Source organism: Amblyomma mixtum, chromosome 2, assembly GCF_055824585.1.
Source record: "Amblyomma mixtum isolate Tamu chromosome 2, ASM5582458v1, whole genome shotgun sequence".
In the NCBI taxonomy this organism is placed as follows: domain Eukaryota; kingdom Metazoa; phylum Arthropoda; class Arachnida; order Ixodida; family Ixodidae; genus Amblyomma; species Amblyomma mixtum.
In genome coordinates, this window is record NC_143013.1 from 156,801,831 (window position 1) to 156,829,360 (window position 27,530).

The 27,530-nt window shown below is 46.9% G+C and overlaps 10 non-coding genes across 10 annotated transcripts; all 10 read left to right on the forward strand.

Annotated features, from left to right (window-relative positions):
- Window positions 1-2,929: 2,929 nt before the first annotated feature.
- Window positions 2,930-3,001, forward strand: TRNAR-CCU (transfer RNA arginine (anticodon CCU)). Its single transcript has one exon. It is a non-coding gene; the product is annotated as a tRNA-Arg (tRNA).
- A 1,472-nt stretch (window positions 3,002-4,473) lies between these two features.
- On the forward strand, window positions 4,474-4,545 carry TRNAR-CCU (transfer RNA arginine (anticodon CCU)). Its single transcript has one exon. It is a non-coding gene; the product is annotated as a tRNA-Arg (tRNA).
- Window positions 4,546-7,494: 2,949 nt separating this feature from the next.
- Window positions 7,495-7,566, forward strand: TRNAR-CCU (transfer RNA arginine (anticodon CCU)). Its single transcript has one exon. It is a non-coding gene; the product is annotated as a tRNA-Arg (tRNA).
- Window positions 7,567-9,042: 1,476 nt separating this feature from the next.
- Window positions 9,043-9,114, forward strand: TRNAR-CCU (transfer RNA arginine (anticodon CCU)). The gene has a single exon. It is a non-coding gene; the product is annotated as a tRNA-Arg (tRNA).
- Window positions 9,115-11,079: 1,965 nt separating this feature from the next.
- Window positions 11,080-11,151, forward strand: TRNAR-CCU (transfer RNA arginine (anticodon CCU)). Its single transcript has one exon. It is a non-coding gene; the product is annotated as a tRNA-Arg (tRNA).
- Window positions 11,152-12,627: 1,476 nt separating this feature from the next.
- Window positions 12,628-12,699, forward strand: TRNAR-CCU (transfer RNA arginine (anticodon CCU)). Its single transcript has one exon. It is a non-coding gene; the product is annotated as a tRNA-Arg (tRNA).
- Window positions 12,700-13,119: 420 nt separating this feature from the next.
- On the forward strand, window positions 13,120-13,191 carry TRNAR-CCU (transfer RNA arginine (anticodon CCU)). The gene has a single exon. It is a non-coding gene; the product is annotated as a tRNA-Arg (tRNA).
- A 1,473-nt stretch (window positions 13,192-14,664) lies between these two features.
- Window positions 14,665-14,736, forward strand: TRNAR-CCU (transfer RNA arginine (anticodon CCU)). Its single transcript has one exon. It is a non-coding gene; the product is annotated as a tRNA-Arg (tRNA).
- Window positions 14,737-17,685: 2,949 nt separating this feature from the next.
- TRNAR-CCU (transfer RNA arginine (anticodon CCU)) lies at window positions 17,686-17,757 on the forward strand. The gene has a single exon. It is a non-coding gene; the product is annotated as a tRNA-Arg (tRNA).
- Window positions 17,758-21,847: 4,090 nt separating this feature from the next.
- On the forward strand, window positions 21,848-21,922 carry TRNAT-AGU (transfer RNA threonine (anticodon AGU)). The gene has a single exon. It is a non-coding gene; the product is annotated as a tRNA-Thr (tRNA).
- Window positions 21,923-27,530: the final 5,608 nt, after the last annotated feature.

The following is a 27,530-nucleotide window of genomic DNA, read 5'->3' on the forward strand; positions in this document are numbered from 1 at the left end:
AGAGCACCGGACGCGTAATTCGCAGGTCGTGGGTTCGTATCCCACCGGTGGCATGTGGTTGTTTTTTCTTCTGCTTTTCTAATCAATTAGCTTGAAGCGATAACATATTCAGTAATATTGTAAATTGATCAACACCACAAAATAAAAAAATCAGTTAAAGATCCCCTGTGCCCCTTGGTTTCCGTGGCTGGTGGCTTCTCTCATATTTATCAAGAGCCCCTCATTCCCCTTTCTTTGTCTGCTTAATTGCTTAACGAGGGCCTCTGTTCTGGCAGCCTTGATGCCGTAGGAAGCATAAGAGGGTTCTCACACAGCTTCCACCCTCGCCTTTAGATGACGTTCTACGTCACATCAGCGGTAACTCAGGACGTCCTACGTCCGCCGCTTAAGAACGTGGGTGGCGCTGGTGAACACTCCCAAGGTTCGGTTATTTGTAAACATAAATACCCCCGAAAGCAGAAGGTTTGACAGCCGTCGCCGTAGATCAGAGGTAGAGCACCGGACGCGTAATTCGGAGCTCGTGGGTTCGGATCCCACCGGCGGCATGTGGTTGTTTTTTCTTCTGCTTTTCTAATCAATAAGCTTTAAGCGATAACATATTCATTAATGTTGTAAATTGATCAACACCACAAAATAAAAAAATAAGTTAAAGATCCCCTGTGCCCCTTGGTTTCTGTGGCTGTTGGCTTCTCTCATATTTATAACGAGCCCCTCAATCCCCTTTCTTTGCCTGCTTAATTGCTTAACGAGTTCTTCGGTTCTGGCAGCATTGATGCCTTAGGAAGCATAAGAGGGTTCTCACACAGCTTCCACCCTCGCCGTTCTATGACGTTCTACGTCACATCAGCGGTAACTCAGGACTTCCTACGTCCGTCGCTTAAGAACGTGGGTGGCGCTGGTGAACACTCCCAAGGTTCGGTTATTTGTAAACATAAATACCCCCGAAAGCAGAAGGTTTGACAGCCGTCGCCGTAGCTCAGAGGTAGAGCACCGGACGCGTAATTCGGAGGTCGTGGGTTCGGATCCCACCGGCGGCATGTGGTTGTTTTTTCTTCTGCTTTTCTAATCAATTAGCTTGAAGCGATAACATATTCAGTAGTATTGTAAATTGATCAACACCACAAAATAAAAAAATAAGTTAAAGATCCCCTGTGCTCCTTGGTTTCTGTGGCTGGTGGCTTCTCTCATATTTATAACGAGCCCCTCATTCCATTTTCTTTCTCTGCTTAATTGCTTAACGAGGGCCTCGGTTCTGGCAGCCTTGATGCCTTAGTAAGCATAAGAAGGTTGTCACACAGCGTCCCCCCTCTCCGTTCGATGACGTTCTACGTCACATCAGCGGTAACTCAGGACGTCCTACGTCCGCCGCTTAAGAACGTGGGTGGCGCTGGTAAACACTCCCAATGTTCGGTTATTTGTAAACATAAATACCCCCGAAAGCAGAAGGTTTGACAGCCGTCTCCGTAGCTCAGAGGTAGAGCACCGGACGCGTAATTCGGAGGTCGTGGGTTCGGATCCCACCGGTGGCATGTGGTTGTTTTTTCTTCTGCTTTTCTAATCAATTAGCTTGAAGCGATAACATATTCAGTAATATTGTAAATTGATCAACACCACAAAATAAAAAAATCAGTTAAAGATCCCCTGTGCCCCTTGGTTTCTGTGGCTGGTGGCTTCTCTCATATTTATAAAGAGCCCCTCATTCCCCTTTCTTTGTCTGCTTAATTGCTTAACGAGGGCCTCTGTTCTGGCAGCCTTGATGCCGTAGGAAGCATAAGAGGGTTGTCACACAGCTTCCAGCCTCGCCGTTCGATGACGTTCTACGTCACATCAGCGGTAACTCAGGACGTCCTACGTCCGCCGCTTAAGAACGTGGGTGGCGCTGGTGAACACTCCCAAGGTTCGGTTATTTGTAAACATAAATACCCCCGAAAGCAGAAGGTTTGACAGCCGTCGCCGTAGATCAGAGGTAGAGCACCGGACGCGTAATTCGGAGGTCGTGGGTTCGTATCCCACCAGCGGCATGTGGTTGTTTTTTCTTCTGCTTTTCTAATCAATAAGCTTTAAGCGATAACATATTCAGTAATATTGTAAATTGATCAACACCACAAAATAAAAAAATAAGTTAAAGATCCCCTGTGCCCCTTGGTTTCTGTGGCTGTAGGCTTCTCTCATATTTATAACGAGCCCCTCAATCCCCTTTCTTTGCCTGCTTAATTGCTTAACGAGTTCTTCGGTTCTGGCAGCATTGATGCCTTAGGAAGCATAAGAGGGTTCTCACACAGCTTCCACCCTCGCCGTTCTATGACGTTCTACGTCACATCAGCGGTAACTCAGGACTTCCTACGTCCGTCGCTTAAGAACGTGGGTGGCGCTGGTGAACACTCCCAAGGTTCGGTTATTTGTAAACATAAATACCCCCGAAAGCAGAAGGTTTGACAGCCGTCGCCGTAGCTCAGAGGTAGAGCACCGGACGCGTAATTCGGAGGTCGTGGGTTCGGATCCCACCGGCAGCATGTGGTTGTTTTTCTTCTGCTTTTCTAATCAATTAGCTTTAAGCGATAACATATTCAGTAATATTAAATTGATCAACACCACAAAATAAAAAATAAGTTAAAGATCCCCTGTGCCCCTTGGTTTGTGTGGCTGTTGGCTTCTCTCATATTTATAACGAGCCCCTCATTCCCCTTTCTTTGTCTGCTTAATTGCTTAACGAGTTCCTCGGTTCTGGCAGCATTGATGCCTTAGGAAGCATAAGAGGGTTCTCACACAGCTTCCACCCTCGCCGTTCTATGACGTTCTACGTCACATCAGCGGTAACTCAGGACTTCCTACGTCCTTCGCTTAAGAACATGGGTGGCGCTGGTGAACACTCCCAAGGTTCGGTTATTTGTAAACATAAATACCCCCGAAAGCAGGAGGTTTGACAGCCGTCGCCGTAGCTCAGAGGTAGAGCACCGGACGCCTAATTCGGAGGTAGTGGGTTCGGATCCCACCGGCGGCATGTGGTTTTTTTTCTTCTGCTTTTCTAATCAATTAGCTTGAAGCGATAACATATTCAGTAATATTGTAAATTGATCAACACCACAAAATAAAAAAATAAGTTAAAGATCCCCTGTGCCCCTTGGTTTCTTTGGCTGTTGGCTTCTCTCATATTTATAACGAGCCCCTCATTCCCCTTTCTTTGCCTGCTTAATTGCTTAACGAGTTCCTCGGTTCTGGCAGCCTTGATCCCTTAGGAAGCATAAGAGTAAGTAAGCACAGCTTAATTGCTTAACGAGTTCCTCGGTTCTGGCAGCCTTGATGCCTTAGGAAGCATAAGAGGGTTCTCACACAGCTTCCACACTCGCCGTTCTAAGACGTTCTACGTCACATCAGCGGTAACTCAGGACGTCCTACGTCCGCCGCTTAAGAACGTGGGTGGCGCTGGTGAACACTCCCAAGGTTCGGTTATTTGTAAACATAAATACCCCCGAAAGCAGAAGGTTTGACAGCCGTCGCCATAGATCAGAGGTAGAGCACCGGACGCGTAATTCGGAGCTCGTGGGTTCGGATCACACCGGCGGCATGTGGTTGTTTTTTCTTCTGCTTTTCTAATCAATAAGCTTTAAGCGATAACATATTCATTAATGTTGTAAATTGATCAACACCACAAAATAAAAAAATAAGTTAAAGATCCCCTGTGCCCCTTGGTTTCTGTGGCTGTTGGCTTCTCTCATATTTATAACGAGCCCCTCAATCCCCTTTCTTTGCCTGCTTAATTGCTTAACGAGTTCTTCGGTTCTGGCAGCATTGATGCCTTAGGAAGCATAAGAGGGTTCTCACACAGCTTCCACCCTCGCCGTTCTATGACGTTCTACGTCACATCAGCGGTAACTCAGGACTTCCTACGTCCGTCGCTTAAGAACGTGGGTGGCGCTGGTGAACACTCCCAAGGTTCGGTTATTTGTAAACATAAATACCCCCGAAAGCAGAAGGTTTGACAGCCGTCGCCGTAGCTCAGAGGTAGAGCACCGGACGCGTAATTCGGAGGTCGTGGGTTCGGATCCCACCGGCGGCATGTGGTTGTTTTTCTTCTGCTTTTCTAATCAATTAGCTTTAAGCGATAACATATTCAGTAATATTAAATTGATCAACACCACAAAATAAAAAATAAGTTAAAGATCCCCTGTGCCCCTTGGTTTGTGTGGCTGTTGGCTTCTCTCATATTTATAACGAGCCCCTCATTCCCCTTTCTTTGTCTGCTTAATTGCTTAACGAGTTCCTCGGTTCTGGCAGCATTGATGCCTTAGGAAGCATAAGAGGGTTCTCACACAGCTTCCACCCTCGCCGTTCTATGACGTTCTACGTCACATCAGCGGTAACTCAGGACTTCCTACGTCCTTCGCTTAAGAACATGGGTGGCGCTGGTGAACACTCCCAAGGTTCGGTTATTTGTAAACATAAATACCCCCGAAAGCAGGAGGTTTGACAGCCGTCGCCGTAGCTCAGAGGTAGAGCACCGGACGCCTAATTCGGAGGTAGTGGGTTCGGATCCCACCGGCGGCATGTGGTTGTTTTTTCTTCTGCTTTTCTAATCAATTAGCTTGAAGCGATAACATATTCAGTAATATTGTAAATTGATCAACACCACAAAATAAAAAAATAAGTTAAAGATCCCCTGTGCCCCTTGGTTTCTTTGGCTGTTGGCTTCTCTCATATTTATAACGAGCCCCTCATTCCCCTTTCTTTGCCTGCTTAATTGCTTAACGAGTTCCTCGGTTCTGGCAGCCTTGATCCCTTAGGAAGCATAAGAGTAAGTAAGCACAGCTTAATTGCTTAACGAGTTCCTCGGTTCTGGCAGCCTTTATGCCTTAGGAAGCATAAGAGGGTTCTCACACAGCTTCCACACTCGCCGTTCTAAGACGTTCTACGTCACATCAGCGGTAACTCAGGACGTCCTACGTCCGCCGCTTAAGAACGTGGGTGGCGCTGGTGAACACTCCCAAGGTTCGGTTATTTGTAAACATAAATACCCCCGAAAGCAGAAGGTTTGACAGCCGTCGCCGTAGATCAGAGGTAGAGCACCGGACGCGTAATTCGGAGCTCGTGGGTTCGGATCCCACCGGCGGCATGTGGTTGTTTTTTCTTCTGCTTTTTTAATCAATAAGCTTTAAGCGATAACATATTCATTAATGTTGTAAATTGATCAACACCACAAAATAAAAAAATAAGTTAAAGATCCCCTGTGCCCCTTGGTTTCTGTGGCTGTTGGCTTCTCTCATATTTATAACGAGCCCCTCAATCCCCTTTCTTTGCCTGCTTAATTGCTTAACGAGTTCTTCGGTTCTGGCAGCATTGATGCCTTAGGAAGCATAAGAGGGTTCTCACACAGCTTCCACCCTCGCCGTTCTATGACGTTCTACGTCACATCAGCGGTAACTCAGGACTTCCTACGTCCGTCGCTTAAGAATGTGGGTGGCGCTGGTGAACACTCCCAAGGTTCGGTTATTTGTAAACATAAATACCCCCGAAAGCAGAAGGTTTGACAGCCGTCGCCGTAGCTCAGAGGTAGAGCACCGGACGCGTAATTCGGAGGTCGTGGGTTCGGATCCCACCGGCGGCATGTGGTTGTTTTTTCTTCTGCTTTTCTAATCAATTAGCTTGAAGCGATAACATATTCAGTAGTATTGTAAATTGATCGACACCACAAAATAAAAAAATAAGTTAAAGATCCCCTGTGCTCCTTGGTTTCTGTGGCTGGTGGCTTCTCTCATATTTATAACGAGCCCCTCATTCCATTTTCTTTCTCTGCTTAATTGCTTAACGAGGGCCTCGGTTCTGGCAGCCTTGATGCCTTAGTAAGCATAAGAAGGTTGTCACACAGCGTCCCCCCTCTCCGTTCGATGACGTTCTACGTCACATCAGCGGTAACTCAGGACGCCCTACGTCCGCCGCTTAAGAACGTGGGTGGCGCTGGTAAACACTCCCAATGTTCGGTTATTTGTAAACATAAATACCCCCGAAAGCAGAAGGTTTGACAGCCGTCTCCGTAGCTCAGAGGTAGAGCACCGGACGCGTAATTCGGAGGTCGTGGGTTCGGATCCCACCGGTGGCATGTGGTTGTTTTTTCTTCTGCTTTTCTAATCAATTAGCTTGAAGCGATAACATATTCAGTAATATTGTAAATTGATCAACACCACAAAATAAAAAAATCAGTTAAAGATCCCCTGTGCCCCTTGGTTTCTGTGGCTGGTGGCTTCTCTGATATTTATAAAGAGCCCCTCATTCCCCTTTCTTTGTCTGCTTAATTGCTTAACGAGGGCCTCTGTTCTGGCAGCCTTGATGCCGTAGGAAGCATAAGAGGGTTGTCACACAGCTTCCAGCCTCGCCGTTCGATGACGTTCTACGTCACATCAGCGGTAACTCAGGACGTCCTACGTCCGCCGCTTAAGAACGTGGGTGGCGCTGGTGAACACTCCCAAGGTTCGGTTATTTGTAAACATAAATACCCCCGAAAGCAGAAGGTTTGACAGCCGTCGCCGTAGATCAGAGGTAGAGCACCGGACGCGTAATTCGGAGGTCGTGGGTTCGTATCCCACCAGCGGCATGTGGTTGTTTTTTCTTCTGCTTTTCTAATCAATAAGCTTTAAGCGATAACATATTCAGTAATATTGTAAATTGATCAACACCACAAAATAAAAAAATAAGTTAAAGATCCCCTGTGCCCCTTGGTTTCTGTGGCTGTTGGCTTCTCAAATATTTATAACGAGCCCCTCAATCCCCTTTCTTTGCCTGCTTAATTGCTTAACGAGTTCTTCGGTTCTGGCAGCATTGATGCCTTAGGAAGCATAAGAGGGTTCTCACACAGCTTCCAACCTCGCCGTTCTATGACGTTCTACGTCACATCAGCGGTAACTCAGGACTTCCTACGTCCGTCGCTTAAGAACGTGGGTGGCGCTGGTGAACACTCCCAAGGTTCGGTTATTTGTAAACATAAATACCCCCGAAAGCAGAAGGTTTGACAGCCGTCGCCGTAGCTCAGAGGTAGAGCACCGGACGCGTAATTCGGAGGTCGTGGGTTCGGATCCCACCGGCGGCATGTGGTTGTTTTTCTTCTGCTTTTCTAATCAATTAGCTTTAAGCGATAACATATTCAGTAATATTAAATTGATCAACACCACAAAATAAAAAATAAGTTAAAGATCCCCTGTGCCCCTTGGTTTGTGTGGCTGTTGGCTTCTCTCATATTTATAACGAGCCCCTCATTCCCCTTTCTTTGTCTGCTTAATTGCTTAACGAGTTCCTCGGTTCTGGCAGCATTGATGCCTTAGGAAGCATAAGACGGTTCTCACACAGCTTCCACCCTCGCCGTTCTATGACGTTCTACGTCACATCAGCGGTAACTCAGGACGTCCTACGTCCGCCGCTTAAGAACATGGGTGGCGCTGGTGAACACTCCCAAGGTTCGGTTATTTGTAAACATAAATACCCCCGAAAGCAGGAGGTTTGACAGCCGTCGCCGTAGCTCAGAGGTAGAGCACCGGACGCCTAATTCGGAGGTAGTGGGTTCGGATCCCACCGGCGGCATGTGGTTGTTTTTTCTTCTGCTTTTCTAATCAATTAGCTTGAAGCGATAACATATTCAGTAATATTGTAAATTGATCAACACCACAAAATAAAAAAATAAGTTAAAGATCCCCTGTGCCCCTTGGTTTCTTTGGCTGTTGGCTTCTCTCATATTTATAACGAGCCCCTCATTCCCCTTTCTTTGCCTGCTTAATTGCTTAACGAGTTCCTCGGTTCTGGCAGCTTTGATCCCTTAGGAAGCATAAGAGTAAGTAAGCACAGCTTAATTGCTTAACGAGTTCCTCGGTTCTGGCAGCCTTGATGCCTTAGGAAGCATAAGAGGGTTCTCACACAGCTTCCACACTCGCCGTTCTAAGACGTTCTACGTCACATCAGCGGTAACTCAGGACGTCCTACGTCCGCCGCTTAAGAACATGGGTGGCGCTGGTGAACACTCCCAAGGTTCGGTTATTTGTAAACATAAATACCCCCGAAAGCAGAAGGTTTGACAGCCGTCGCCGTAGCTCAGAGGTACAGCACCGGACGCGTAATTCGGAGGTCGTGGGTTCGGATCCCACCGGCGCCAAGTGGTTGTTTTTTCTTCTGCTTTTCTAATCAATTAGCTTGAAGCGATAACATATTCAGTAATATTGTAAATTGATCAACACCACAAAATAAAAAAATCAGTTAAAGATCCCCTGTGCCCCTTGGTTTCTGTGGCTGGTTGCTTCTCTCATATTTATAAAGAGCCCCTCATTCCCCTTTCTTTGTCTGCTTAATTGCTTAACGAGGGCCTCTGTTCTGGCAGCCTTGATGCCGTAGGAAGCATAAGAGGGTTCTCACACAGCTTCCACCCTCGCCGTTCGATGACGTTCTACGTCACATCAGTGGTAACTCAGGACGTCCTACGTCCGCCGCTTAAGAACGTGAGTGGCGCTGGTGAACACTCCCAAGGTTCGGTTATTTGTAAACATAAATACCCCCGAAAGCAGAAGGTTTGACAGCCGTCGCCGTAGATCAGAGGTAGAGCAACGGACGCGTAATTCGGAGGTCGTGGGTTCGGATCCCACCGGCGGCATGTGGTTGTTTTTTCTTCTGCTTTTCTAATCAATAAGCTTTAAGCGATAACATATTCAGTAATATTGTAAATTGATCAACACCACAAAATAAAAAATAAGTTAAAGATCCCCTGTGCCCCTTTGTTTCTGTGGCTGTTGGCTTCTCTCATATTTATAACGAGCCCCTCATTCCCCTTTCTTTGCCTGCTTAATTGCTTAACGAGTTCCTCGGTTCTGGCAGCATTGATGCCTTAGGAAGCATAAGAGGGTTCTCACACAGCTTCCACCCTCGCCGTTCTATGACGTTCTACGTCACATCAGCGGTAACTCAGGACTTCCTACGTCCTTCGCTTAAGAACATGGGTGGCGCTGGTGAACACTCCCAAGGTTCGGTTATTTGTAAACATATATACCCCCGAAAGCAGACGGTTTGACAGCCGTCGCCGTAGCTCAGAGGTAGAGCACCGGACGCCTAATTCGGAGGTCGTGGGTTCGGATCCCACCGGCGGCATGTGGTTTTTTTTTCTTCTGCTTTTCTAATCAATTAGCTTGAAGCGATAACATATTCAGTAATATTGTAAATTGATCAACACCACAAAATAAAAAAATAAGTTAGAGATCCCCTATGCCCCTTGGTTTCTGTGGCTGGTGGCTTCTCTCATATTTATAACGAGCCCCTCATTCCCCTTTGTTTGTCTGCTTAATTGCTTAACGAGGGCCTCGGTTATGGCAGCCTTGATGCCTTAGGAAGCATAAGAGGGTTCTCACACAGCTTCCACCCTCGCCGTTCGATGACGTTCTACGTCCGATCAGCGGTAACTCAGGACGCCCTACGTCCGCCGCTTAAGACCGTGGGTGGCGCTGGTGAACACTCCCAAGGTTCGGTTATTTGTAAACATAAATACCCCCGAAAGCAGGAGGTTTGACAGCCGTCGCCGTAGCTCAGAGGTAGAGCACCAGACGCCTAATTCGGAGGTAGTGGGTTCGGATCCCACCGGCGGCATGTGGTTGTTTTTTCTTCTGCTTTTCTAATCAATTAGCTTGAAGCGATAACATATTCAGTAATATTGTAAATTGATCAACACCACAAAATAAAAAAATAAGTTAAAGATCCCCTGTGCCCCTTGGTTTCTTTGGCTGTTGGCTTCTCTCATATTTATAACGAGCCCCTCATTCCCCTTTCTTTGCCTGCTTAATTGCTTAACGAGTTCCTCGGTTCTGGCAGCCTTGATCCCTTAGGAAGCATAAGAGTAAGTAAGCACAGCTTAATTGCTTAACGAGTTCCTCGGTTCTGGCAGCCTTGATGCCTTAGGAAGCATAAGAGGGTTCTCACACAGCTTCCACACTCGCCGTTCTAAGACGTTCTACGTCACATCAGCGGTAACTCAGGACGTCCTACGTCCGCCGCTTAAGAACGTGGGTGGCGCTGGTGAACACTCCCAAGGTTCGGTTATTTGTAAACATAAATACCCCCGAAAGCAGAAGGTTTGACAGCCGTCGCCGTAGATCAGAGGTAGAGCACCGGACGCGTAATTCGGAGCTCGTGGGTTCGGATCACACCGGCGGCATGTGGTTGTTTTTTCTTCTGCTTTTCTAATCAATAAGCTTTAAGCGATAACATATTCATTAATGTTGTAAATTGATCAACACCACAAAATAAAAAAATAAGTTAAAGATCCCCTGTGCCCCTTGGTTTCTGTGGCTGTTGGCTTCTCTCATATTTATAACGAGCCCCTCAATCCCCTTTCTTTGCCTGCTTAATTGCTTAACGAGTTCTTCGGTTCTGGCAGCATTGATGCCTTAGGAAGCATAAGAGGGTTCTTACACAGCTTCCACCCTCGCCGTTCTATGACGTTCTACGTCACATCAGCGGTAACTCAGGACTTCCTACGTCCGTCGCTTAAGAACGTGGGTGGCGCTGGTGAACACTCCCAAGGTTCGGTTATTTGTAAACATAAATACCCCCGAAAGCAGAAGGTTTGACAGCCGTCGCCGTAGCTCAGAGGTAGAGCACCGGACGCGTAATTCGGAGGTCGTGGGTTCGGATCCCACCGGCGGCATGTGGTTGTTTTTCTTCTGCTTTTCTAATCAATTAGCTTTAAGCGATAACATATTCAGTAATATTAAATTGATCAACACCACAAAATAAAAAATAAGTTAAAGATCCCCTGTGCCCCTTGGTTTGTGTGGCTGTTGGCTTCTCTCATATTTATAACGAGCCCCTCATTCCCCTTTCTTTGTCTGCTTAATTGCTTAACGAGTTCCTCGGTTCTGGCAGCATTGATGCCTTAGGAAGCATAAGAGGGTTCTCACACAGCTTCCACCCTCGCCGTTCTATGACGTTCTACGTCACATCAGCGGTAACTCAGGACTTCCTACGTCCTTCGCTTAAGAACATGGGTGGCGCTGGTGAACACTCCCAAGGTTCGGTTATTTGTAAACATAAATACCCCCGAAAGCAGGAGGTTTGACAGCCGTCGCCGTAGCTCAGAGGTAGAGCACCGGACGCCTAATTCGGAGGTAGTGGGTTCGGATCCCACCGGCGGCATGTGGTTGTTTTTTCTTCTGCTTTTCTAATCAATTAGCTTGAAGCGATAACATATTCAGTAATATTGTAAATTGATCAACACCACAAAATAAAAAAATAAGTTAAAGATCCCCTGTGCCCCTTGGTTTCTTTGGCTGTTGGCTTCTCTCATATTTATAACGAGCCCCTCATTCCCCTTTCTTTGCCTGCTTAATTGCTTAACGAGTTCCTCGGTTCTGGCAGCCTTGATCCCTTAGGAAGCATAAGAGTAAGTAAGCACAGCTTAATTGCTTAACGAGTTCCTCGGTTCTGGCAGCCTTGATGCCTTAGGAAGCATAAGAGGGTTCTCACACAGCTTCCACACTCGCCGTTCTAAGACGTTCTACGTCACATCAGCGGTAACTCAGGACGTCCTACGTCCGCCGCTTAAGAACATGGGTGGCGCTGGTGAACACTCCCAAGGTTCGGTTATTTGTAAACATAAATACCCCCGAAAGCAGAAGGTTTGACAGCCGTCGCCGTAGCTCAGAGGTACAGCACCGGACGCGTAATTCGGAGGTCGTGGGTTCGGATCCCACCGGCGCCATGTGGTTGTTTTTTCTTCTGCTTTTCTAATCAATTAGCTTGAAGCGATAACATATTCAGTAATATTGTAAATTGATCAACACCACAAAATAAAAAAATCAGTTAAAGATCCCCTGTGCCCCTTGGTTTCTGTGGCTGGTTGCTTCTCTCATATTTATAAAGAGCCCCTCATTCCCCTTTCTTTGTCTGCTTAATTGCTTAACGAGGGCCTCTGTTCTGGCAGCCTTGATGCCGTAGGAAGCATAAGAGGGTTCTCACACAGCTTCCACCCTCGCCGTTCGATGACGTTCTACGTCACATCAGTGGTAACTCAGGACGTCCTACGTCCGCCGCTTAAGAACGTGAGTGGCGCTGGTGAACACTCCCAAGGTTCGGTTATTTGTAAACATAAATACCCCCGAAAGCAGAAGGTTTGACAGCCGTCGCCGTAGATCAGAGGTAGAGCAACGGACGCGTAATTCGGAGGTCGTGGGTTCGGATCCCACCGGCGGCATGTGGTTGTTTTTTCTTCTGCTTTTCTAATCAATAAGCTTTAAGCGATAACATATTCAGTAATATTGTAAATTGATCAACACCACAAAATAAAAAATAAGTTAAAGATCCCCTGTGCCCCTTTGTTTCTGTGGCTGTTGGCTTCTCTCATATTTATAACGAGCCCCTCATTCCCGTTTCTTTGCCTGCTTAATTGCTTAACGAGTTCCTCGGTTCTGGCAGCATTGATGCCTTAGGAAGCATAAGAGGGTTCTCACACAGCTTCCACCCTCGCCGTTCTATGACGTTCTACGTCACATCAGCGGTAACTCAGGACTTCCTACGTCCTTCGCTTAAGAACATGGGTGGCGCTGGTGAACACTCCCAAGGTTCGGTTATTTGTAAACATATATACCCCCGAAAGCAGACGGTTTGACAGCCGTCGCCGTAGCTCAGAGGTAGAGCACCGGACGCCTAATTCGGAGGTCGTGGGTTCGGATCCCACCGGCGGCATGTGGTTTTTTTTTCTTCTGCTTTTCTAATCAATTAGCTTGAAGCGATAACATATTCAGTAATATTGTAAATTGATCAACACCACAAAATAAAAAAATAAGTTAGAGATCCCCTATGCCCCTTGGTTTCTGTGGCTGGTGGCTTCTCTCATATTTATAACGAGCCCCTCATTCCCCTTTGTTTGTCTGCTTAATTGCTTAACGAGGGCCTCGGTTATGGCTGCCTTGATGCCTTAGGAAGCATAAGAGGGTTCTCACACAGCTTCCACCCTCGCCGTTCGATGACGTTCTACGTCCGATCAGCGGTAACTCAGGACGTCCTACGTCCGCCGCTTAAGACCGTGGGTGGCGCTGGTGAACACTCCCAAGGTTCGGTTATTTGTAAACATAAATACCCCCGAAAGCAGGAGGTTTGACAGCCGTCGCCGTAGCTCAGAGGTAGAGCACCGGACGCCTAATTCGGAGGTAGTGGGTTCGGATCCCACCGGCGGCATGTGGTTGTTTTTTCTTCTGCTTTTCTAATCAATTAGCTTGAAGCGATAACATATTCAGTAATATTGTAAATTGATCAACACCACAAAATAAAAAAATAAGTTAAAGATCCCCTGTGCCCCTTGGTTTCTTTGGCTGTTGGCTTCTCTCATATTTATAACGAGCCCCTCATTCCCCTTTCTTTGCCTGCTTAATTGCTTAACGAGTTCCTCGGTTCTGGCAGCCTTGATCCCTTAGGAAGCATAAGAGTAAGTAAGCACAGCTTAATTGCTTAACGAGTTCCTCGGTTCTGGCAGCCTTGATGCCTTAGGAAGCATAAGAGGGTTCTCACACAGCTTCCACACTCGCCGTTCTAAGACGTTCTACGTCACATCAGCGGTAACTCAGGACGTCCTACGTCCGCCGCTTAAGAACGTGGGTGGCGCTGGTGAACACTCCCAAGGTTCGGTTATTTGTAAACATAAATACCCCCGAAAGCAGAAGGTTTGACAGCCGTCGCCGTAGATCAGAGGTAGAGCACCGGACGCGTAATTCGGAGCTCGTGGGTTCGGATCACACCGGCGGCATGTGGTTGTTTTTTCTTCTGCTTTTCTAATCAATAAGCTTTAAGCGATAACATATTCATTAATGTTGTAAATTGATCAACACCACAAAATAAAAAAATAAGTTAAAGATCCCCTGTGCCCCTTGGTTTCTGTGGCTGTTGGCTTCTCTCATATTTATAACGAGCCCCTCAATCCCCTTTCTTTGCCTGCTTAATTGCTTAACGAGTTCTTCGGTTCTGGCAGCATTGATGCCTTAGGAAGCATAAGAGGGTTCTCACACAGCTTCCACCCTCGCCGTTCTATGACGTTCTACGTCACATCAGCGGTAACTCAGGACTTCCTACGTCCGTCGCTTAAGAACGTGGGTGGCGCTGGTGAACACTCCCAAGGTTCGGTTATTTGTAAACATAAATACCCCCGAAAGCAGAAGGTTTGACAGCCGTCGCCGTAGCTCAGAGGTAGAGCACCGGACGCGTAATTCGGAGGTCGTGGGTTCGGATCCCACCGGCGGCATGTGGTTGTTTTTCTTCTGCTTTTCTAATCAATTAGCTTTAAGCGATAACATATTCAGTAATATTAAATTGATCAACACCACAAAATAAAAAATAAGTTAAAGATCCCCTGTGCCCCTTGGTTTGTGTGGCTGTTGGCTTCTCTCATATTTATAACGAGCCCCTCATTCCCCTTTCTTTGTCTGCTTAATTGCTTAACGAGTTCCTCGGTTCTGGCAGCATTGATGCCTTAGGAAGCATAAGAGGGTTCTCACACAGCTTCCACCCTCGCCGTTCTATGACGTTCTACGTCACATCAGCGGTAACTCAGGACTTCCTACGTCCTTCGCTTAAGAACATGGGTGGCGCTGGTGAACACTCCCAAGGTTCGGTTATTTGTAAACATAAATACCCCCGAAAGCAGGAGGTTTGACAGCCGTCGCCGTAGCTCAGAGGTAGAGCACCGGACGCCTAATTCGGAGGTAGTGGGTTCGGATCCCACCGGCGGCATGTGGTTGTTTTTTCTTCTGCTTTTCTAATCAATTAGCTTGAAGCGATAACATATTCAGTAATATTGTAAATTGATCAACACCACAAAATAAAAAAATAAGTTAAAGATCCCCTGTGCCCCTTGGTTTCTTTGGCTGTTGGCTTCTCTCATATTTATAACGAGCCCCTCATTCCCCTTTCTTTGCCTGCTTAATTGCTTAACGAGTTCCTCGGTTCTGGCAGCCTTGATCCCTTAGGAAGCATAAGAGTAAGTAAGCACAGCTTAATTGCTTAACGAGTTCCTCGGTTCTGGCAGCCTTGATGCCTTAGGAAGCATAAGAGGGTTCTCACACAGCTTCCACACTCGCCGTTCTAAGACGTTCTACGTCACATCAGCGGTAACTCAGGACGTCCTACGTCCGCCGCTTAAGAACGTGGGTGGCGCTGGTGAACACTCCCAAGGTTCGGTTATTTGTAAACATAAATACCCCCGAAAGCAGAAGGTTTGACAGCCGTCGCCGTAGATCAGAGGTAGAGCACCGGACGCGTAATTCGGAGCTCGTGGGTTCGGATCCCACCGGCGGCATGTGGTTGTTTTTTCTTCTGCTTTTTTAATCAATAAGCTTTAAGCGATAACATATTCATTAATGTTGTAAATTGATCAACACCACAAAATAAAAAAATAAGTTAAAGATCCCCTGTGCCCCTTGGTTTCTGTGGCTGTTGGCTTCTCTCATATTTATAACGAGCCCCTCAATCCCCTTTCTTTGCCTGCTTAATTGCTTAACGAGTTCTTCGGTTCTGGCAGCATTGATGCCTTAGGAAGCATAAGAGGGTTCTCACACAGCTTCCACCCTCGCCGTTCTATGACGTTCTACGTCACATCAGCGGTAACTCAGGACTTCCTACGTCCGTCGCTTAAGAATGTGGGTGGCGCTGGTGAACACTCCCAAGGTTCGGTTATTTGTAAACATAAATACCCCCGAAAGCAGAAGGTTTGACAGCCGTCGCCGTAGCTCAGAGGTAGAGCACCGGACGCGTAATTCGGAGGTCGTGGGTTCGGATCCCACCGGCGGCATGTGGTTGTTTTTTCTTCTGCTTTTCTAATCAATTAGCTTGAAGCGATAACATATTCAGTAGTATTGTAAATTGATCAACACCACAAAATAAAAAAATAAGTTAAAGATCCCCTGTGCTCCTTGGTTTCTGTGGCTGGTGGCTTCTCTCATATTTATAACGAGCCCCTCATTCCATTTTCTTTCTCTGCTTAATTGCTTAACGAGGGCCTCGGTTCTGGCAGCCTTGATGCCTTAGTAAGCATAAGAAGGTTGTCACACAGCGTCCCCCCTCTCCGTTCGATGACGTTCTACGTCACATCAGCGGTAACTCAGGACGTCCTACGTCCGCCGCTTAAGAACGTGGGTGGCGCTGGTAAACACTCCCAATGTTCGGTTATTTGTAAACATAAATACCCCCGAAAGCAGAAGGTTTGACAGCCGTCTCCGTAGCTCAGAGGTAGAGCACCGGACGCGTAATTCGGAGGTCGTGGGTTCGGATCCCACCGGTGGCATGTGGTTGTTTTTTCTTCTGCTTTTCTAATCAATTAGCTTGAAGCGATAACATATTCAGTAATATTGTAAATTGATCAACACCACAAAATAAAAAAATCAGTTAAAGATCCCCTGTGCCCCTTGGTTTCTGTGGCTGGTGGCTTCTCTCATATTTATAAAGAGCCCCTCATTCCCCTTTCTTTGTCTGCTTAATTGCTTAACGAGGGCCTCTGTTCTGGCAGCCTTGATGCCGTAGGAAGCATAAGAGGGTTGTCACACAGCTTCCAGCCTCGCCGTTCGATGACGTTCTACGTCACATCAGCGGTAACTCAGGACGTCCTACGTCCGCCGCTTAAGAACGTGGGTGGCGCTGGTGAACACTCCCAAGGTTCGGTTATTTGTAAACATAAATACCCCCGAAAGCAGAAGGTTTGACAGCCGTCGCCGTAGATCAGAGTTAGAGCACCGGACGCGTAATTCGGAGGTCGTGGGTTCGTATCCCACCAGCGGCATGTGGTTGTTTTTTCTTCTGCTTTTCTAATCAATAAGCTTTAAGCGATAACATATTCAGTAATATTGTAAATTGATCAACACCACAAAATAAAAAAATAAGTTAAAGATCCCCTGTGCCCCTTGGTTTCTGTGGCTGTTGGCTTCTCAAATATTTATAACGAGCCCCTCAATCCCCTTTCTTTGCCTGCTTAATTGCTTAACGAGTTCTTCGGTTCTGGCAGCATTGATGCCTTAGGAAGCATAAGAGGGTTCTCACACAGCTTCCACCCTCGCCGTTCTATGACGTTCTACGTCACATCAGCGGTAACTCAGGACTTCCTACGTCCGTCGCTTAAGAACGTGGGTGGCGCTGGTGAACACTCCCAAGGTTCGGTTATTTGTAAACATAAATACCCCCGAAAGCAGAAGGTTTGACAGCCGTCGCCGTAGCTCAGAGGTAGAGCACCGGACGCGTAATTCGGAGGTCGTGGGTTCGGATCCCACCGGCGGCATGTGGTTGTTTTTCTTCTGCTTTTCTAATCAATTAGCTTTAAGCGATAACATATTCAGTAATATTAAATTGATCAACACCACAAAATAAAAAATAAGTTAAAGATCCCCTGTGCCCCTTGGTTTGTGTGGCTGTTGGCTTCTCTCATATTTATAACGAGCCCCTCATTCCCCTTTCTTTGTCTGCTTAATTGCTTAACGAGTTCCTCGGTTCTGGCAGCATTGATGCCTTAGGAAGCATAAGAGGGTTCTCACACAGCTTCCACCCTCGCCGTTCTATGACGTTCTACGTCACATCAGCGGTAACTCAGGACTTCCTACGTCCTTCGCTTAAGAACATGGGTGGCGCTGGTGAACACTCCCAAGGTTCGGTTATTTGTAAACATAAATACCCCCGAAAGCAGGAGGTTTGACAGCCGTCGCCGTAGCTCAGAGGTAGAGCACCGGACGCCTAATTCGGAGGTAGTGGGTTCGGATCCCACCGGCGGCATGTGGTTGTTTTTTCTTCTGCTTTTCTAATCAATTAGCTTGAAGCGATAACATATTCAGTAATATTGTAAATTGATCAACACCACAAAATAAAAAAATAAGTTAAAGATCCCCTGTGCCCCTTGGTTTCTTTGGCTGTTGGCTTCTCTCATATTTATAACGAGCCCCTCATTCCCCTTTCTTTGCCTGCTTAATTGCTTAACGAGTTCCTCGGTTCTGGCAGCCTTGATCCCTTAGGAAGCATAAGAGTAAGTAAGCACAGCTTAATTGCTTAACGAGTTCCTCGGTTCTGGCAGCCTTGATGCCTTAGGAAGCATAAGAGGGTTCTCACACAGCTTCCACTCTCGCCGTTCTAAGACGTTCTACGTCACATCAGCGGTAACTCAGGACGTCCTACGTCCGCCGCTTAAAAACATGGGTGGCGCTGGTGAACACTCCCAAGGTTCGGTTATTTGTAAACATAAATACCCCCGAAAGCAGAAGGTTTGACAGCCGTCGCCGTAGCTCAGAGGTACAGCACCGGACGCGTAATTCGGAGGTCGTGGGTTCGGATCCCACCGGCGCCATGTGGTTGTTTTTTCTTCTGCTTTTCTAATCAATTAGCTTGAAGCGATAACATATTCAGTAATATTGTAAATTGATCAACACCACAAAATAAAAATAAAAAGTAAGTTAAAGATCCCATGTGCCCCTTGGTTTCTGTGGCTGTTGGCTTCTCTCATATTTATAACGAGCCCCTCATTCCCCTTTCTTTGTCTGCTTAATTGCTTAACGAGGGGCTCGGTTCTGGCAGCCTTGATGCCTTAGGAAGCATAAGAAGGTTGTCACACAGCGTCCACCCTCGCCGTACGATGACGTTCTACGTCACATCAGCGGTAACCCAGGACGTCCTACGTCCGCCGCTTAAGAACGTGGGTGGCGCTGGTGAACACTCCCAAGGTTCGGTTATTTGTAAACATAAATACCCCCGAAAGCAGAAGGTTTGAAAGCCGTCGCCGTAGCTCAGAGGTAGAGCACCGGACGCGTAGTTCGGAGGTCGTGGGTTCGGATCCCACCGGCGCAAGTGGTTGTTTTTTCTTCTGCTTTTCTAATCAATTAGCTTTAAGCGATAACATATTCAGTAATATTGTAAATTGATCAACACCACAAAATAAAAAATAAGTTAAAGATCCATGTGCCCCTTGGTTTCTGTGGCTGTTGGCTTCTCTCATATTTATAACGAGCCCCTCATTCCTCTTTCTTTGCCTGCTTAATTGCTTAACGAGTTCCTCGGTTCTGGCAGCCTTGATGCCTTAGGAAGCATAAGAGGGTTCTCACACAGCTTCCACCCTCGTTGTTCTATGACGTTCTACGTCACATCAGCGGTAACTCAGGACGTCCTACGTCCGTCGCTTAAGAACGTGGGTGGCGCTGGAGAACACTCCCAAGGTTCGGTTATTTGTAAACATAAATACCCCCGAAAGCAGAAGGTTTGACAGCCGTCGCCGTAGCTCAGAGGTAGAACACCGGACGCGTAATTCGGAGGGCGTGGGTTCGGATCCCACCGGCGGCATGTGGTTGTTTTTTCTTCTGCTTTTCTAATCAATTAGCTTTAAGCGATAACTTATTAAGTAATATTGTAAATTGATCAACACAACAAAATAAAAAAATAGGTTAAAGATCCCCTGTGCCCCTTGGTTTCTGTGGCTGGTGGCTTCTCTCATATTTATAACGAGCCCCTCATTCCCCTTTCTTTGCCTGCTTAATTGCTTAACGAGTTCCTCGGTTCTGGCAGCCTTGATGCCTTAGGAAGCATAAGAGTAAGTAAGCACAGCTTAATTGCTTAACGAGTTCCTCGGTTCTGGCAGCCTTGATGCCTTAGGAAGCATAAGAGGGTTCTCACACAGCTTCCACCCTCGCCGTTCTATGACGTTCTACGTCACATCAGCGTTAACTCAGGACGTCCTACGTCCGCCGCTTAAGAACGTGGGTGGCGCTGGTGAACACTCCCAAGGTTCGGTTATTTGTAAACATAAATACCCCCGAAAGCAGAAGGTTTGGCAGCCGTCGCCGTAGCTCAGAGGTAGAGCACCGGACGCGTAATTCGGAGGTCCTGGGTTCGGATCCCACCGGCGCCATGTGGTTGTTTTTTCTTCTGCTTTTCTAATCAATTAGCTTTAAGCGATAACATATTCAGTAATATTGTAAATTGATCAACACCACAAAATAAAAATAAAAAGTAAGTTAAAGATCCCCTGTGCCCCTTGGTTTCTGTGGCTGTTGGCTTCTCTCATATTTATAACGAGCCCCTCATTCCCCTTTCTTTGTCTGCTTAATTGCTTAACGAGTTCCTCGGTTCTTGCAGCCTTGATGCCTTAGGAAGCATAACAGGGTTCTCACACAGCTTCCACCCTCGCCGTTCTATGACGTTCTACGTCACATCAGCGGTAACTCAGGACGTCCTACGTCCGTCGCTTAAGAACGTGGGTGGCGCGGGAGAACACTCCCAAGGTTCGGTTATTTGTAAACATAAATACCCCCGAAACCAGAAGGTTTGACAGCCGTCGCCATAGCTCAGAGGTAGAGCACCGGACGCGTAATTCGGAGGTCGTGGGTTCGGATCCCACCGGCGCAAGTGGTTGTTTTTTCTTCTGCTTTTCTAATCAATTAGCTTTAAGCGATAACATATTCAGTAATATTGTAAATTGATCAACACCACAAAATAAAAAATAAGTTAAAGATCCCCTGTGCCCCCTGGTTTCTGTGACTGGTGGCTTCTCTCATATTTATAAAGAGCCCCTCATTCCCCTTTCTTTGTCTGCTTAATTGCTTAACGAGGGTCTCGGTTCTGGCAGCCTTGATGCCGTAGGAAGCATATAAGGGTTCTCACACAGCTTCCACTCTCGCCGTTCGATGACGTTCTACGTCACATCAGCGGTAACTCAAGACGTCCTACGTCCGCCGCTTAAGAACGTGGGTGGCGCTGGTAAACACTCCCAAGGTTCGGTTATTTGTAAACATAAATACCCCCGAAAGCAGAAGGTTTGACAGCCATCGCCGTAGCTCAGAGGTAGAGCACCGGACGCGTAATTCGGAGGTCGTGGGTTCGGATCCCACCGGCGGCATGTGGTTGTTTTTTCTTCTGCTTTTCTAATCAATTAGCTTTAAGCGATAACATATTCAGTAATATTGTAAATTGATCAACACCACAAAATAAAAAAATAAGTTAAAGATCCCCTGTGCCCCTTGGTTTCTTTGGCTGTTGGCTTCTCTCATATTTATAACGAGCCCCTCATTCCCCTTTCTTTGCCTGCTTAATTGCTTAACGAGTTCCTCAGTTCTGGCAGCCTTGATCCCTTAGGAAGCATAAGAGTAAGTAAGCACAGCTTAATTGCTTAACGAGTTCCTCGGTTCTGGCAGCCTTGATGCCTTAGGAAGCATAAGAGGGTTCTCACACAGCTTCCACACTCGCCGTTCTAAGACGTTCTACGTCACATCAGCGGTAACTCAGGACGTCCTACGTCCGCCGCTTAAGAACATGGGTGGCGCTGGTGAACACTCCCAAGGTTCGGTTATTTGTAAACATAAATACCCCCGAAAGCAGAAGGTTTGACAGCCGTCGCCGTAGCTCAGAGGTAGAGCACCGGACGCGTAATTCGGAGGTCGTGGGTTCGGATCCCACCGGCGCCATGTGGTTGTTTTTTCTTCTGCTTTTCTAATCAATTAGCTTGAAGCGATAACATATTAAGTAATATTGTAAATTGATGAACACCACAAAATAAAAATAAAAAGTAAGTTAAAGATCCCCTGTGCCCCTTGGTTTCTGTGGCTGTTGGCTTCTCTCATATTTATAACGAGCCCCTCATTCCCCTTTCTTTGTCTGCTTAATTGCTTAACGAGGGGCTCGGTTCTGGCAGCCTTGATGCCTTAGGAAGCATAAGAAGGTTGTCACACAGCGTCCACCCTCGCCGTTCGATGACGTTCTACGTCACATCAGCGGTAACCCAGGACGTCCTACGTCCGCCGCTTAAGAACGTGGGTGGCGCTGGTGAACACTCCCAAGGTTCGGTTATTTGTAAACATAAATACCCCCGAAAGCAGAAGGTTTGACAGCCGTCGACGTAGCTCAGAGGTAGAGCACCGGACGAGTAATTCGGAGGTCGTGGGTTCGGATCCCACCGGTGGCATGTGGTTGTTTTTTTCTTCTGCTTTTCTAATCAATTAGCTTTAAGCGATAACATATTCAGTAATATTGTAAATTGATCAACACCACAAAACAAAAAATAAGTTAAAGATCCCCTGTGCCCCATGGTTTCTGTGGCTGGTGGCTTCTCTCATATTTATAAAGAGCCCCTCATTCCCCTTTCTTTGTCTGCTTAATTGCTTAACGAGGGCCTTGGTTCTGGCAGCCTTGATGCCGTTGGAAGCATAAAAGGGTTCTCACACAGCTTCCACCCTCGCCGTTCGATGACGTTCTACGTCACATCAGCGGTAACTCAGGACGGCCTACGTCCGCCGCTTAAGAACGTGGGTGGCGCTGGTAAACACTCCCAAGGTTCGGTTATTTGTAAACATAAATACCCCTGAAAGCAGAAGGTTTGACAGCTGTCGCCGTAGCTCAGAGGTAGAGCACCGGACGCGTAATTCGGAGGTCGTGGGTTCGGATCCCACCGGCGCATGTGGTTGTTTTTTCTTCTGCTTTTCTAATCAATTAGCTTTAAGCGATAACATATTCAGTAATATTGTAAATTGATCAACACCACAAAATAAAAAAATAAGTTAAAGATCCATGTGCCCCTTGGTTTCTGTGGCTGTTGGCTTCTCTCATATTTATAACGAGCCCCTCATTCCTCTTTCTTTGCCTGCTTAATTGCTTAACGAGTTCCTCGGTTCTGGCAGCCTTGATGCCTTAGGAAGCATAAGAGGGTTCTCACACAGCTTCCACCCTCGTCGTTCTATGACGTTCTACGTCACATCAGCGGTAACTCAGGACGTCCTACATCCGTCGCTTAAGAACGTGGGTGGCGCTGGAGAACACTCCCAAGGTTCGGTTATTTGTAAACATAAATACCCCCGAAAGCAGAATGTTTGACAGCCGTCGCCGTAGCTCAGAGGTAGAGCACCGGACGCGTAATTCGGAGGTCGTGGGTTCGGATCCCACCGGCGCATGTGGTTGTTTTTTCTTCTGCTTTTCTAATCAATTAGCTTTAAGCGATAACATATTCAGTAATATTGTAAATTGATCAACACCACAAAATAAAAAAATAAGTTAAAGATCCATGTGCCCCTTGGTTTCTGTGGCTGTTGGCTTCTCTCATATTTATAACGAGCCCCTCATTCCCCTTTCTTTGCCTGCTTAATTGCTTAACGAGTTCCTCGGTTCTGGCAGCCTTGATGCCTTAGGAAGCATAAGAGGGTTCTCACACAGCTTCCACCCTCGCCGTTCTATGACGTTCTACGTCACATCAGCGGTAACTCAGGACGTCCTACGTCCGCCGCTTAAGACCGTGGGTGGCGCTAGTGAACACTCCCAAGGTTCGGTTATTTGTAAACATAAATACCCCCGAAAGCAGAAGGTTTGACAGCCATCGACGTAGCTCAGAGGTAGAGCACCGGACGCCTAATTCGGACGTCGTGGGTTCGGATCCCACCGGCGGCATGTGGTTGTTTTTTCTTCTGCTTTTCTAATCAATTAGCTTTAAGCGATAACATATTCAGTGATATTGTAAATTGATCAACACCACAAAAGAAAATAATAAGTTAAAGATCCCCTGTGCCCCTTGGTTTCTGTGGCTGTTGGCTTCTCTCATATGTATAACGAGCCCCACATTCCCCTTTTTTTGCCTGCTTAATTGCTTAACGAGTTCCTCGGTTCTGGCATCCTTGATGCCTTAGGAAGCATAAGAGTAAGTAAGCACAGATTAATTGCTTAACGAGTTCATCGGTTCTGGAAGCCTTGATGCCTTAGGAAGCATAAAGGGTTCTCACACAGCTTCCACCCTCGCCGTTCTATGACGTTCTACGTCACATCAGCGGTAACTCAGGACGTCCTACGTCCGCTGCTTAAGAACGTGGGTGGCGCTGGTGAACACTCCCAAGGTTCGGTTATTTGTAAACATAAATACCCCCGAAAGCAGAAGGTTTGACAGCCGTCGCCGTGCTCAGAGGTAGAGCACCCGACGCGTAATTCGGAGGTCGTGGGTTCGGATCCTACAGGTGGCATGTGGTTGTTTTTTCTTCTGCTTTTCTAATCAATTAGCTTTAAGCGATAACATATTCAGTAATATTGTAAATTGATCAACACCACAAAATAAAAAAATAAGTTAAAGATCCCCTGTGCCCCTTGGTTTCTGTGGCTGTTGGCTTCTCTCATATTTATAACGAGCCCCACATTCCCCTTTCTTTGCCTGCTTAATTGCTTAACGAGTTCCTCGGTTCTGGCAGCCTTGATGCCTTAGGAAGCATAAGAGGGTTCTCACACAGCTTCCACTCTCGCCGTTCTATGACGTTCTACGTCACATCAGCGGTAACTCAGGACGTCCTACGTCCGTCGCTTAAGAACGTGGGTGGCGCTGGAGAACACTCCCAAGGTTCGGTTATTTGTAAACATAAATACTCCCGAAACCAGAAGGTTTGACAGCCGTCGCCGTAGCTCAGAGGTAGAGCACCGGACGCGTAATTCGGAGGTCGTGGGTTCGGATCCCACCGGCGATATGTGGTTGTTTTTTCTTCTGCTTTTCTAATCAATTAGCTTTAAGCGATAACATATTCAGTAATATTGTAAATTGATCAACACCACAAAATAAAATAATAAGTTAAAGATCCCCTGTGCCCCTTGGTTTCTGTGGCTGTTGGCTTCTCTCATATTTATAACGAGCCCCTCATTCCCCTTTCTTTGCCTGCTTAATTGCTTAACGAGTTCCTCGGTTCTGGCAGCCTTGATGCCTTAGGAAGCATAAGAGTAAGTAAGCACAGCTTAATTGCTTAACGAGTTCCTCGGTTCTGGCAGCCTTGATGCCTTAGGAAGCATAAAGGGTTCTCACACAGCTTCTACCCTCGCCGTTCTATGACGTTCTACGTCACATCAGCGGTAACTCAGGACGTCCTACGTCCGCCGCTTAAGAACGTGGGTGGCGCTGGTGAACACTCCCAAGGTTCGGTTATTTGTAAACATAATTACCCTCGAAAGCAGAAGGCTTGACAGCCGTCGCCGTAGCTCAGAGGTAGAGTACCGGACGCGTAATTCGGAGGTCGTGGGTTCGGATCCCACAGGTGGCATGTGGTTGTTTTTTCTTCTGCTTTTCTAATCAATTAGCTTTAAGCGATAACATATTCAGTAATATTGTAAATTGATCAACACCACAAAATAAAATAATAAGTTAAAGATCCCCTGTGCCCCTTGGTTTCTGTGGCTGTTGGCTTCTCTCATATTTATAACGAGCCCCACATTCCCCTTTCTTTGCCTGCTTAATTGCTTGACGAGTTCCTCGGTTCTGGCAGCCCTGATGCCTTAGGAAGCATAAGAGGGTTCTCACACAGCTTCCACCCTCGCCGTTCTATGACGTTCTACGTCACATCAGCGGTAACTCAGGACGTCCTACGTCCGTCGCTTAAGAACGTGGGTGGCGCTGGAGAACAGTCCCAAGGTTCGGTTATTTGTAAACATAAATACCCCGAAACCAGAAGGTTTGACAGCCGTCGCCGTAGCTCAGAGGTAGAGCACCGGACGCGTAATTCGGAGGGCGTGGGTTCGGATCCCACCGGCGGCATGTGGTTGCTTTTTCTTCTGCTTTTCTAATCAATTAGATTTAAGCGATAACATATTAAGTAGTATTGGAAATTGATCAACACCACAAAATAAAAAAATAAGTTAAAGATCCCCTGTGCCCCTTGGTTTCTGTGGCTGTTGGCTTCTCTCATATTTATAACGAGCCCCACATTCCCCTTTCTTTGCCTGCTTAATTGCTTAACGAGTTCCTCGGTTCTGGCAGCCTTGATGCCTTAGGAAGCATAAGAGGGTTCTCACACAGCTTCCACCCTCGCCGTTCGATGACGTTCTACGTCACATCAGCGGTAACTCAGGACGTCCAACGTCCGCCGCTTAAGAACGTGGGTGGCGCTGGTGAACACTCCCAAGGTTCGGTTATTTGTAAACATAAATACCCCCGAAAGCAGAAGGTTTGACAGCCATCGCCGTAGCTCAGAAGTAGAGCACCGGACGCGTAATTCGGAGGTCGTGGGTTCGCATCCCACCGGCGGCAAGTGGTTGTTTTTTCTTCTGCTTTTCTAATCAATTAGCTTTAAGCGATAACATATTCAGTAATATTGTAAATTGATCAACACCACAAAATAAAAAAATAAGTTAAAGATCCCCTGTGCCCCTTGGTTTCTGTGGATGTTGGCTTCTCTCATATTTATAACGAGCAGCTGATTCCCCTTTCTTTCCCTGCTTAATTGCTTAACGAGTTCCTCGGTTCTGGCAGCCTTGATACCTTAGGAAGCATAAGAGTAAGTAAGCACAGCTTAATTGCTTAACGAGTTCCTCGGTTCTGGCAGCCTTGATGCCTTAGGAAGCACAAGAGGGTTCTCACACAGCTTCCACTCTCGCCGTTCTATGACGTTTTACGTCACATCAGCGGTAACTCAGGACGTCCTACGTCCGCCGCTTAAGAACGTGGGTGGCGCTGGTGAACACTCCCAAGGTTCGGTTATTTGTAAACATAAATACCCCCGAAAGCAGAAGGTTTGACAGCCGTCGCCGTAGCTCAGAGGTAGAGCACCGGACGCGTAATTCGGAGGTCGTGGGTTCGGATCCCACCGGTGGCATTTGGTTGTTTTTTCTTCTGCTTTTCTAATCAATTAGCTTTAAGCGATAACATATTCACTAATATTGTAAATTGATCAACACCACAAATTAAAAAATAAGTTAAAGATCCCCTGTGCCCCTTGGTTTCTGTGGCTGGTGGCTTCTCTCATATTTATAACGAGCCCCTCATTCCCCTTTCTTTGTGTGCTTAATTGCTTAACGAGGGCCTCGGTTCTGGCAGCCTTGATGCCTTAGGAAGCATAAGAGGGTTCTCACACAGCTTCCACCCTCGCCGTTCGATGACGTTCTACGTCACATCAGCGGTAACTCAGGACGTCCTACGTCCGCCGCTTAAGAACGTGGGTGGCGCTGGTGAACACTCCCAAGGTTCGGTTATTTGTAAACATAAATACCCCCGAAAGCAGAAGGTTTGACAGCCGTCGCCGTAGCTCAGAGGTAGAGCACCGGACGTGTAATTCGGAGGTCGTGGGTTCGGATCCCACCGGTGGCATTTGGTTGTTTTTTCTTCTGCTTTTCTAATCAATTAGCTTTAAGCGATAACATATTCATTAATATTGTAAATTGATCAACACCACAAAATAAAAAAATGAGTTAAAGATTCCCTGTGCCCCTTGCTTTCTGTGGCTGTTGGCTTCTCTCATATTTATAACGAGCCCCTCATTCCCCTTTCTTTGTCTGCTTAATTGCTTAACGAGGGCCTCGGTTCTGGCAGCCTTGATGCCTTAGGAAGCATAAGAGGGTTCTCACACAGTTTCCACCCTCGCCGTTCGATGGCGTTCTACGTCATATCAGCGGTAACTCAGGACGTCCTACGTCCGCCGCTTAAGAACGTGGGTGGCGCTGGTGAACACTCCCAAGGTTCGGTTATTTGTAAACATAAATACCACCGAAAGCAGAAGGTTTGACAGCCGTCGCCGTAGCTCAGAGGTAGAGCACCGGACGCGTAATTCGGAGGTCGTGGGTTCGGA